We start from the raw sequence: 12496 nt of genomic DNA, 5'->3' as shown, positions 1-12496 counted from the left end.
GTGTGTGCGCGCGCACGCGTGTGTGTGTGTGTGTGTCTGTGTATGTGTAGATGGCTACATCAATAAATCACAAGAAGCATAAGGCAAAGCCTAGAACCCAAAACTCAAAAATAGTAACAGTAATTACTCCTGGCGAGAAGAACTGAAGAGCTTTGGGGGGAACTTTTATCCTCCATTCGGAGTGGGTTTTTCAAATGCTAGATTATGGATGATTTCTATTTTTTAATGTGTTTTTTGAGTTTTTATTTAAATTAAGAGATGGAGAATTTAAATAATCCCCTGTGCAACTTATTGCTTCAGCCTAGAATAACCACTACAGGTTTCTGTACTAAACTAAACCTTACCGAATCAATGATCCTGACTCCATAAAGCCTTATGTGATGTCTCCACTACAACTTGTGTCCAAAGACCATATTACTTGTAGCTGTACAGCATTTATTTCATTCTGCCTAGTTTCATATCATTTTTCTCTTATATTCCATTGTGGTAATTTCCTCATCTCTGTGATCTCTGACTTGGAACTAGACTAGTTTACTCTCTTTCTCAAACTTTGTTCAAAAATAAATATTGATGGCTCATCTTCTATATGCTAGGACTGTCCTAGCTGTCATAGCCAAGCTGAACTTTATGTCTCATCCTTTTTTCTTATAAAATGAAATAATGAAATAAAAGATACTAAATTTATGAAAATCCGAATTTATAATAAAAATTGGCCTATTAGTCTGGTTATGTAAATAACATGTTTATAATTCATTAGCACTTGACTTTCACTTTAAAGTGCTTAATTTTAGGTTGTCAGAAAGGTTTGCTAACACGTATAGAGACTTACACAGTGAATTAAGGAAAAGGTCTACCGTTTTCTTCCTCTCTATTAATGGTTACAGTTACAAATCCTGTACTATTATTTTGAACTTCAGGAATCTAAAGAATAAAACAAGATCACTCAGAAGAATATTAAAGAAATTAAACAATTATTAATAGATAAATGAGACAGCATAAATTTAAAGTGAACCCTTACTTGTTAACTAAAACAATGATTTATAGTTTAAAAGAATCCAATAAAGATCTGAAAATTCAACATTACATTCACATAGCACATGCTTATCTCTTCCCTGGAAAACTCTTTGTGATGGTCAGTTTTATATGTCAAGTTGCTAGGAATACATTCTTATTCAATCAAACACTAATCTAGATGTTGCTGTGAAAGTATCTTCTGGATGTGATTAAGTACAAAATTAGTTTCCTTGAGTAAGAGAAATTATCCTAGATAATGTGTGTGCCTGATTCCATCAGTTGAAAGGCCTAGTAAGCAGAGCTAAGGCTTCCCTGAGCAGCACCTAGATTAATGTTTGGTTGAATCATGGGGACTGTAGCCCAGCCAAGCTGACACATGAAGCTGGACATCACACTTCCCACAACTTCATCACCATTTGTTTGGTAACTCTTACGCATTCTTCAGACATCAAACACCCCTTCTTCTGAAGGCCTCCCCGCTTCAAAGCCTGGACATAAACCCCTGAGATCGTCTCCCATTGCTCTCTACTCTTCTTGTTTATATTTCTTCCCCACTAGAAGGCAAGTTCAAGAGTTAGGAACAGTGTTTCTCTTATTCATTTCTGCATAACTGACATCTAGTCCAGTGCCTGGCATGAACTTCAGGGTTATTTTTTCTTTGCCATTTGAATTGTTGTTCCTAAAGAAGTTCTATAGAGTAGACGTATATAGGAATTACTCTATCAATAGAAAGCATGAGAAGAAATCCTTGCATGAAATACACCAGGAATATACATATTTGAAAGGTGGTCCTTCAGTGTTTATAAGTACGGATCCAGTTCCTGTATAAAAAATTATATCTATCCTCTAAGCAAGTGTAAATGTCATATATCATGAGGTGTGCACAGCTTTCAACTAAATACATTCCCTCACTAATCAAAGGTGAATTTAAAACATTTTGTGAGTGAGAAATAATACGATACCACTGATTACAGTGCCTCTTCAACCTCTTGGCCTCATTTGACACTTGACTTCATTGCACCACCCCATCCTTTTTGAAACTTCCTCCTCTCCTGGGGACTGTGCATTAGCACTAGATTGCTTCCCATCCTATCTCTTTGACCTTTCTCTTCTTTCTTTGCTGCTCAAATACAGTGAGATACTTACCAAGTTTCTCTCCTTTAGTTCCTCCCTTGGGCATCTCATCCACAACTCTGGCTACAATTATCAGATCATGTCACACACACAACCTTCCATTCCATCCCCCGCCCCTGCTTCTTAAAATCCTTCAATGCCTTTGCATTGACTGAGAATGAAATCAGATTCTTTACCAAGGCGAAGAAGGACCCACATGACCTGATTGCTGCCAGCCTCTATGTCTCCTTTCCAATCCTCCTGTCCTTTCCTCACCATGCTCGAGACAGACAGACTGGTATTTATATCTCGGAACACACCAAACTCAGTCCCACCCGAGGTCATTTGCACTTGCACTTGCACCTCATTTCTTTAGGAAAGATCTTCCCTCTTCTTCTCGCCACTTAAATTTCAGCTCAAGATGCCTTCTGGGGCTTCGCTGGTGGCGCAGTGGTTGAGAATCCGCCTGCCGATGCAGGGCCCGTGAGGCATGGCCGCTGAGCCTGTGCATCCGGAGCCTGTGCTCCGCAACGGGAGAGGCCACAGCGGTGAGAGGCCCGCGTACCGTCAAAAAAAAAGCCTTCTGGACAAAGAGATATTCTTTTTTTTTTTTTTTTTGCTGTACGCGGGCCTCTCACCGCTGTGGCCTCTCCCGTTGCGGAGCACAGGCTCCGGATGCACAGGCTCAGCGGCCATGCCTCACGGACCCAGCCGCTCCGGGGCATGTGGGATCTTCCCAGACCGGGGCACGAACCCGTGTCCCCTGCATCGGCAGGCGGACTCTCAACCACTGCGCCACCAGGGAAGCCCCAGAGAGATATTCTTGACCCCCCAATCTCAATCTCTTGATGTCTCTCTCTAAGAACACATCATTGTATTTGATTTCTTCTTCTTGTTACCGAGTCCAAGCTCGTACTGCTCACTGCACAACAGGACAATAAATCGAGAGATGAGTTGTTGAGGCAAAGAATAGTGACTTTATTTGGAAAGCAGGCACACTGAGAAGATGGTGAACTCATGTCCCAAAGAACCATCTTGCCTGAGTTAGAATTCAGGCTTCTTTTATACTAAAAGTAAAGGGCGTAATCATGTCCCAAAGAACCATCTTGCCTGAGTTAGAATTCAGGCTTCTTTTATACTAAAAGTAAAGGGCGTAATCATGTCCCAAAGAACCATCTTGCTGAGTTAGAATTCAGGCTTCTTTTATACTAAAAGTAGAGGGAGTAAAGTCAAACATTTCCTGATTTTGGTCAGCCCCTGGAGGGTATTGTGTTAATTTCTTCCTGCCAGCAGTCATTCACAGGTGGGCCTGGTCAGGATGTTTCCTGTGAGCTAAACAAAGGCATTTTACTTTAATGCTTATTACCTGGGAGGCAGGGTTCCTGGAGATGGGCCATTATGTATAATTTAAACTTACAGGCAACATCCCTTTAGTGATTAACTTGTAATAGAATACAAATGTTCTTCCCTATTACACTATCAGCAATCACTATCTCAAATTAGCTTGTTTACCAAGTTAGTTGCCTATTTTCTTTTCCCCTCCCAGAAAACTCCAAGCTTTATGAGATCAGAAATTTTACTCATTTTGTTTAACACTCTAGCCTCAGCATCAACATCAGATAAACTTATCTTCCCTCTAAAACTAGCTTCTTCTTTTGACTCAACTCCTTATTTCTGACTGTAATATCCTCAAGTCAAAAGCCTGGAGTCCCATCTCTCCATCAAGTTGAACTCACCTACATGTACAGTGCATAAAATCTGCTCTAAATTGTCTCTCTCACAATCAACTCTTATTCTCCTTTTTCATCACCAGACCTCAAGCTGAGGTCCTCCCATTTTCACTGAGATTATTACAAGACCCTTGGAACTGATTGGGCTTGCTCCTGACTTTCCTTTCTCAATCCCATCTATATCACGTCATTATATTAGCATTTCTAAACAGAAAATGGAATCATAACAGCTTTTGCTGGAAACTTTCAGTATTCAACAAAACATGGCCCCAAATTAATTTAATTTTCAGCTTATTTACCACCACTTCACCAAAGCTAAATTTGGTAATTCCGTTTTCCATAAACGTAGCTTTAAAATCTCTTCTCACTTCCATACATTTGCTCTGCACATAGTGCCTTATTCCCTGTTGACTCTTCAATGCCTATCTCAGTACCACCCAAAAATCTATTCTTAATGCTCCAGAGAAGACCATTCTTTGCTGTTCAATTGTAAAAATCCTTTAATGCAATTTGAGAGTCCCAATCATTTTCGTATTCCTTACTGCAGCCTGGCTCAAACATACATCCAGTAGACTCTAAAACTGTTTCTCAATTGAGGTGAACATATCTAAAATTATTACTTCTTTCAAGAATTATGAAGAAAATTAATGTCATTTCCATAGATAATATATTAGTATAATTCAAATTATCAGAATATAATCTATATCTACTGATCAAAAATCTGTATATATTTTTAACTGTGATGGAAAATTTCAAGTCTATGCAAAATTATAGAAAAGAACCTCAATTATCCATGGCCTAATTTCAAAGAATTTCAACAGTGTGCTAATTTTGTTTTATATACACACACAAAAATTTTTTAAGCATTTAGAATTCATAAATAAGGGAAACAACATATCAGAGTACTAGGCTGAGATGATGAAGGAGAAATATCACCAAATTAAGAATAAGAATTAAATTCATAATATCAGAAACTATGAAAATAAAATCTATGGTAATACATGGAAAATAAGAGTACTTGGTTTATGGGTACAGTGTTCATCCATAAACTAAAGACCTACAAATAATAATGATCAATGACAGACCACATAGATTAAAGTATATTTGACAAGACATAACCATTAAAAAACGCTTATCTGACATTTCCCACACAAATTAGAGACCCCTTTTAGTGACTTTAAAGTGAAGAAATTATCCCTTAAATTTAATGAAATAATTAATAATATAGCTGAACAATATAGTAGTCCATAAGTCAATGATGAAGTTCATGAGTATAGGAAACTTCACAATTATGAAATCTCAGTCTTTCCCAAGCCAGAAATCTAAGAATTGCCATTGAGTCTTTCCTCTCCCTCACTTCCAACATAAAAACAATCAAGTCCTACTAATTTTTCCACCTCCATGCTTCTTGAATCTGCCTCTTCCTCCATTTCTGATTCCACTGCCATCACCATTTCTTGTCAGAACACTTTCACAGCCTCGTAATTGGTATCCTTTGTTTCCTGTCTATACTCACTTCTCTATTTAAAATCCTAAAGCTCCTCGTTTCCTATGAGGTAAATCCAAGCTTATCTGCATGGTATACAAACCCCTTCCTAATCTGAAGCATGCCTACCACTCTACCTTCTTCTCTCACCAGTCCCTGCCTTGGCCTCTACATTCCAACAATACAGACTGTCTACCCTGCTCTGGACACAGTATGCAGTTTCTACCCGTTTTGTCTTCAGTGACATTCCTCTCCTTTTTTTTTTTTTTTTTTTTTTTTTCGGTATGCGGGCCTCTCACTGCTGTGGCCTCTCCTGTTGTGGAGCACAGGCTCCGGACGCGCCGGCTCAGCGGCCCTGGCTCACGGGCCCAGCCGCTCCGCGGCATGTGGGATCCTCCCGGACCGGGGCATGAACCCGTGTCTCCTGCATCGGCAGGCGGACTCTCAACCACTGCGCCACCAGGGAAGCCCCACATATACATATTTTTAGAACTGCATTTTATAATTAACTTTGTAGCTAACTAACTGGCTCTTATTCATCTTTGTATACTTGGTGCTTATTATAGTCTTTGGAGCTGAATATACATTTTCTGAATACATGGTTGCAGGGCTGTATGTATCTAGGGAAGAACCCACAGACTTTGGGTTCTCATAGACTATGAACTGTGTAATTGCCACAAAAATAGAAACCCCTATTGGGACCCCACAGACTTGGGTTTGAATCTCTGCACCTCTATTTACTATATAGGTATGACTTTTGGGGTTTCACCCAATCTCAGCTTACATGGCTATAAAATGGGTAGGTATAGCAATGTGGTGATGGGTGCAGGTTCCATAAAATAAGGTAATAGGAAGAACTGAGCATAGAGCTGACTACAGATAAAATCTTCATATTTGGTAACTATTTGTGTTATTTTCTTGCTATAATTGCTACTGTGGATACTAAGCTTCTCTCATTTTCCTAAACACACTTTAGAGCTAGTATCTCTTTAATCCGTTTTCCTGAAATGCCCTTTTCCTCCTGTGCCTAATAAACTCTTCTTTCCAAGTTTACCTTAAGCTTTCTCTCCTCCAGGAAGTCATTCTAGACCCTTCCAGCATGCGTTTGTTGCCCTCTCTCTCTGCCACCAAGGCACAACATACACTATTATATTGTTGCACTCCTCACACAGTAATATGTCATACTGACCTCTTCTGTTCCCCCACTGCACAGAGGGCTTCTCTGAACAAGATAATGTGTATTTCATTTAAGAATTTGTAGTACCCAGCCATGTTTGGTACACAGCAGAACCAAAATATAAATAAAAGATTATGTTTATTGAATGAATTGATGAAGAGATACAGAAATTACTGAAACTATGTTATACATTTTTTAAAATGTTAACGTCAATACTCTTCATTTTTCTACTTTGTAACAAATGAGACTAGATTTTGTGTTAGCACTTTTTAAGAGTCCTTCTTTATTGTGGGTATGTAAAATACTTTTGTCTTGCCTTAATTCTCTCTTTCAGAAATCTGGACATAATTTATAAATAAAATTTTTGGATTTGCTCTCTCATAATAGTCTCCATACATACAAACTTCAGTTACCATATCACTTCCCCAAATATGTTTATTTTGCTGCTTTGGAGGAGCCAGCAGGAGGTGGTAAAAGAAACACTGCACTGTAAGTTGGGAACCTGGTGCTGGTCCCAGTCACTTCCCAATGATTTACTGCTTTCTGTAAGTGTGGTTAGGTAGGTTGATAGGAAGGTTTGTACCATGAGAACTAAAATCCAATTTGTGAGAATACCATAAATACAAATAGCAGAGCTTCCAGAAAGAGACTCTAGAAGTCCTCTAGTCTAGAAGCCTGGGCTTCCATCACAACTGTGTGTCGGGCCTATGCGAGGGAGGCCAGAGTTACAATGGTGGGAGAAAGATGCTAAGGGAATTTTCTCGTCTCCTTGTGCCCTATCTCACTGGCTAGGTGGCTGTCACTGAACTGTGGGGTGGGGAAAACATGATGAGTGCTGCTTGCAGTTGTAGAGAAGTAACTTGCTGCATAATTCAATATCTACATAAAATTTCAGAGTTGGCCCATTTTATAGAAAAGGAAACTGAGGCCCAGCACTTTGAGTGGTTTGTCTGAGACTGCACAGCTATTAAGTAGCAGACACAGACCTCCCAGGCCAATATTGAAATTTCACGGCTCTAGTATGTATTTTCTGATTATGTAAACTCTGTGGCACTGTCTCAACACCCCCTTCTAATTCACCTGACAGTTTATTTGCTGTCTTCTTATTTCTGATTTACCCCATGGGCATTGCTTATTTAGGCTGTTATTTTTCCTTACTAAAAGTTATAATACGTATAGATTTTAGTTGCTAAAATTCTACAACAAATAACAAAAACGTAAAGTCACTCCTTGAGCTCCATCCCACTCCCCACACCTACCTACTGTTAACACTAGTGAGTTTTGTTCCAGAACTTTCTCTATGCAGTTACTTATGCAGGTATTTGTGTGCTATATATATATATATATATATATATATATATATATATATATCCATATTTTATGGATTCTGGATTCTACTGATTATGTAACAATACATACATTTTTATCCTTTTTGATGGAGCAAATGACATTCTTCCAAAATTTACTGTTTCGAAAGATAATATACCCAGCATACTAAAGAAGATGGTAAGGGTACGAATCACCACCAGCAAGATACAGGGTTGGTTAATTTTTCACGTTTTCACCTGTTCTGCCACTGGAAATCACAACACTTGACACTAGGTCACAAAATTATTAAACCTTAAAGCAGCAACACTTTCTTCTCTATGTGAGACGTTACTTCTCCTTGACACTTTACTCCTGAAATCCCTTTAGGCTCCTGGCCTTTTCTCCCTGCCTTTAACTCCCATAACTAATTAAATCTGGACAAGTCTTTGGTGAAAATAGTTTTCTTTCAACATTATTCAGTCAAAGTTCCCCTTAAGGCATTCTTTGTCACTTTAGCCTAGCCTGCCATCTTTATATGAAGGTAAAAGAGGTGATCCATTTTTATAAAATAAAAAATCTTTCAAAAACTAAATCTACCTTGATGTTTCAGATAAAGAGTATATTTTGATATATGACAAACGCTTCAGCATTTCTAGAAGTTTACAAGTAAACAAAAAGTTCCAAAGACTATATGGTCTCACATAAAAACAGTTAAACTTTAAACAATGTTTTATTATTTTTAGAAGTTGTTTAATTGGGGTCTATAATTAAATTCTTCAACAAAAACACAAAAAGATTAACCGACCAGGATAGCTGAACTCACTCCTGATAAGTCTGTTTTGGAAATCATACGGGACTGAAGAATTAAGCAGCACTTTTACTGTTGTTATCTATTTAGAAGACGAAAGTGAAGATCAAATAAAATAAGGGATTAAGATTGAGAATATGGCACTGCTTAAGTGTTTTCTCTGCTGAGGTAAAATTAAAACTTGCCAAGTTGCCAATTACTTTAAACGTATTCCTACGTTTTATAAATGAACAGAAAATATTACTTTAATTTTGTTTTACAGCGTAAAGATCAGGCATGTACCATTTGTTGTTGATCCAGGATACTCAGCTCGAGGGCAAAAGATTGAATGATATTTAATGATGGCTCCACTATCACTTGCTTAAAGCCAGAAACTTTCTAAGAAGAGGTGAAGCTTTCTTCATGAAACCAATTGTTTCCTATATTATGTAATAACATGATATTGCTGTTTAATTTTTAGCTACCCTATGGGATGTGGCTTTTTATAATGAGCTCCCTATGTTCTTCTCAGATGAAAACTTGGATTTTGAAATTTTGAATATGTTTCCTAAGATTATCCATCCGTTTAATGGAAGAGCTAGGAAAGGAATCCAGGTACTCTTGGCTTGGTAAGCCTGTGTGCTTTATGAGCGATGCTGCCTCCCACAATGTGAAAACTTGTAACTTAGCAAATCACTGTCCCCAGTTCTCTTACAGTACTACTGTTAACAGCAACATAGAAACTATGAAAAAATAACAAGTACTTTTAAAGCATTTACAAAATGCCAGGTGGCCCACTAAGTGCTTTAGACTTATACCCTCACTTAACTCACACAACAGCACCATAGGTAATATAGTTATCTTTACTGTAAAGATGAAAAAAACAGAGGCACAGAGAATGAACTCGCCCTAGGTCCACATAGCTAATAAGTGGCAGAAATTTCCTTTGACTGACACTCAACTCACATACTTAGGGAATCACGTGATGATGAATAATCAGCTCTGTGGAGTTTCTCATGGAGGTACCAACATCTATTTATTAGTTATAGGTCAAAATGAGATATATAGATGTTACTGTTTCAATACATAATTTTATACCTACTTATCTGCTAGTGTCTACAGAGATCACAATGATGTGTTCTTATTGCTCTCTTATTTTGTTTACTTTCTAATTTATTCAAACATATTTATAATAATTGCTTTAAATTATCTGTAAAAACTATTGGGTTGGCCAAAAGGTTCATTTGGTTTTCTTCCATAAGATGGCTCTAGTAGCACTTTGTTGTCTTTAACTTCATTTGAAACAATTTTGTTAGATTGTATGTGACAGCTGTCATATCAACATGCATTAAAAAAAGACATCAAAATTGGTGAATTTTTGTGTAGCCACTTTAATACGGAAGATGGAAGAAAAAAGCAACATTTTTGGCATATTATGCTTTATTATTTCAAGAAAGGCAAAACCACAACTGAAACGCAAAAAAAGATTTGTACAGTGTATGGAGAAGTTGCTGTGACTGATCGAATGTGTCAAAAGTAGTTTGTGAATTTTCGTGCTGGAGATTTCTCACTGGACGATGCACCATGGTTGGGTAGACCAGTTGAAGTTGATAGCAATCAAATTGAGACATTAATTGAGAACAATCAATGTTATACCATGCGGGAGATGGCTAACATACTCGAAATATCCAAATCAAGTGTTGAAAATCATTTTCACCAGCTTGGTTATGTTAATTGCTTTGATGTTTGGGTTCCACATAAGTTAAATGAAAAAAACCTTCTTGACCATATTTCCACACGCGATTCTCTACTGAAAGGTAATGAAAATGTTGTTTTTAAAACAAATTTTGACGAGTGAAGAAAACCGGATACTGTACAATAATGTGGAATGGAAGAGATCGTGGGGCAAGTGAAATGAACCACCACCAACCACACCAAAGGCCGGTCTTCATCCAAAGAAGGTGATGTGTGTATAGTGAGACTGGAAGGGAGTCCTCTATTATGAGCTCCTTCCAGAAACCAAATGATTAATTCCAACAACTACTGCTCCTAATTAGACCAACTGAAAGCAGCACTTGAGGAAAAGCATCCAGAATTAGTCAATAGAAAATGCATAATCTTCTATCAGGATAACGCAAGACTGCATGTTTCTTTGATGACCAACTTGGCTGGGAAGTTCTGATTCATCCGTAGTAGTCACCAGACATTGTACCTTCGGATTTCCATTTATTTTGTTCTTTACAAAATTCTCTTAATGGAAAAAATTTCAATTCCCTGGAAGACTGTAAAAAGCACCTAGAACAATTCTTTGCTCAAAAAGATAAAAAGTTTTGGGAAGATGGAATTATGAAGTTGCCTGAAAAATGGCAGAAGGTAGTGGAACAAAAGGGTGAATACAGTGTTCAATAAAGTTCTTGGTGAAAATGAAAAATGTGTCTTTTATTTTTACTTAAAAACCAAAGGAACATTTTGGCCAATCCAATATAATCTAATTTAAAGGAAAAAGACTTAACAAATCATTGTCCACAATACAGAGAGGAACAATAAAACATAGTGGCACATAATACGTGTAAGAAATTTGAAAATTGTTAACTACTCCTCAGAATAAGGTATTAGCACTGTTAAAATTATTGTCAAACAAGTAATCACAAGCTAAGATAATTTGCAAAAAGAATATAAGGAAAATATTCTAAGACATGTGGTGCAACTCAAATGAAAAATCTGACAACTTTTAGCTGTTATTCTTGAGCCAGAAATCTAAACTTGCATTTTATCCATCTACGAACTGCCTCTTCAGAATATCTATAATATAAATAATGACTATGAACTAATGTAAATGAGGCAGAGGAGGGAGATTTGTGGAAAGACGGGGCACTGAGGAAACACCTCTGACCTCTTCTGTTACAGGAGGTAGATTTCCTTGAACGGCATCCATTTTCCTTTCACCAAGGCCTCTGTTTTATCAAACCTCCGAAAGAGAAATAGGAGTTGACAATCTTTACAAATATAAAGGAGGCAAACGATTTGTGGAGAGGAAGAACAACAAGGTTTCCTCATGCTAAAGAGGTATTTTATCGGAAATGCATTCATGCCTAGAAAATCCAGGTCTTTGAGCACATGTGGTTATTTTCAGGAAGGCTCCGTCTTCCACTTCAGTAAACTCGGGGAGTGAAAAACCATTCTGTGAATGCAGCTAGTTCATTGACATTAGCGGCATATCAATTTTCCCAGAGTTTGAGAGAGCAGTGGATTGATTTCAGGGTTCACAGTGGGGCAGGGCAAGACAGCACGGCTCACATGGCTTTCGGAAACAATATAAATTCATAGAGCTATTTCAAGGTTTCAGGAAGATGTGATAAACTACTAGATTGGGTTACACGTTTCCTCCTGCAGGGACTATTTTATCCACTCCACCTAGATAAGTCAGGCTGATTTGTTGTTTTCATGCTCTGTTTTCCTTCAAATCGACTTAAATAAGCAGGTTGATTTCAGGGCAGACCTCCCGCCCCCAACTCCCTCTTCCTCTGTATGGGTTCAACTCAAGTTCTTGTGAAATCATTATCCTTTTCCTACCTTCCAGACTGACTGCTGCAAGAAGTGAATCAGGAAGTCAACAAAACTAAACTGAAATAAATGTGCTTATCAAGGATGTGCAGCTCTGTGCAAATGTGGATGCAGAGTCATGCAGAATTTATGAAGATGTCTCCTATGCAGTGGGAGCTGCAGACAGCTCGAATGTCTGTGACTCTTTAAAACACACACAACTTCCTCAGCCAAAGTGCCACTTCACTCTCACCAAAACCAGAACCACATCCAAAGCAAAGCAAATAAAATCCTTTCAATAGTCAGGAGAGCAGAGAAAGAAAGGAGCTATCCGAGCT

The 12496-nt window shown here is 37.9% G+C and overlaps 1 protein-coding gene across 2 annotated transcripts in view; it reads right to left on the bottom strand.

Annotated features, from left to right (window-relative positions):
• UNC5C (unc-5 netrin receptor C) overlaps positions 1–12496 on the bottom strand; it is a 397062-nt gene that overhangs the window by 180051 nt on the left and 204515 nt on the right. The gene's annotated exons all lie outside the window — the stretch shown is intronic.

The sequence above is a fragment of the Globicephala melas genome, chromosome 5 (genome assembly GCF_963455315.2).
Source record: "Globicephala melas chromosome 5, mGloMel1.2, whole genome shotgun sequence".
Classification (NCBI taxonomy): Eukaryota; Metazoa; Chordata; class Mammalia; order Artiodactyla; family Delphinidae; genus Globicephala; species Globicephala melas.
The sequence above is the reverse complement of the archived record's forward strand: the minus strand, read 5'-3'. Positions and strand labels throughout refer to the sequence as shown.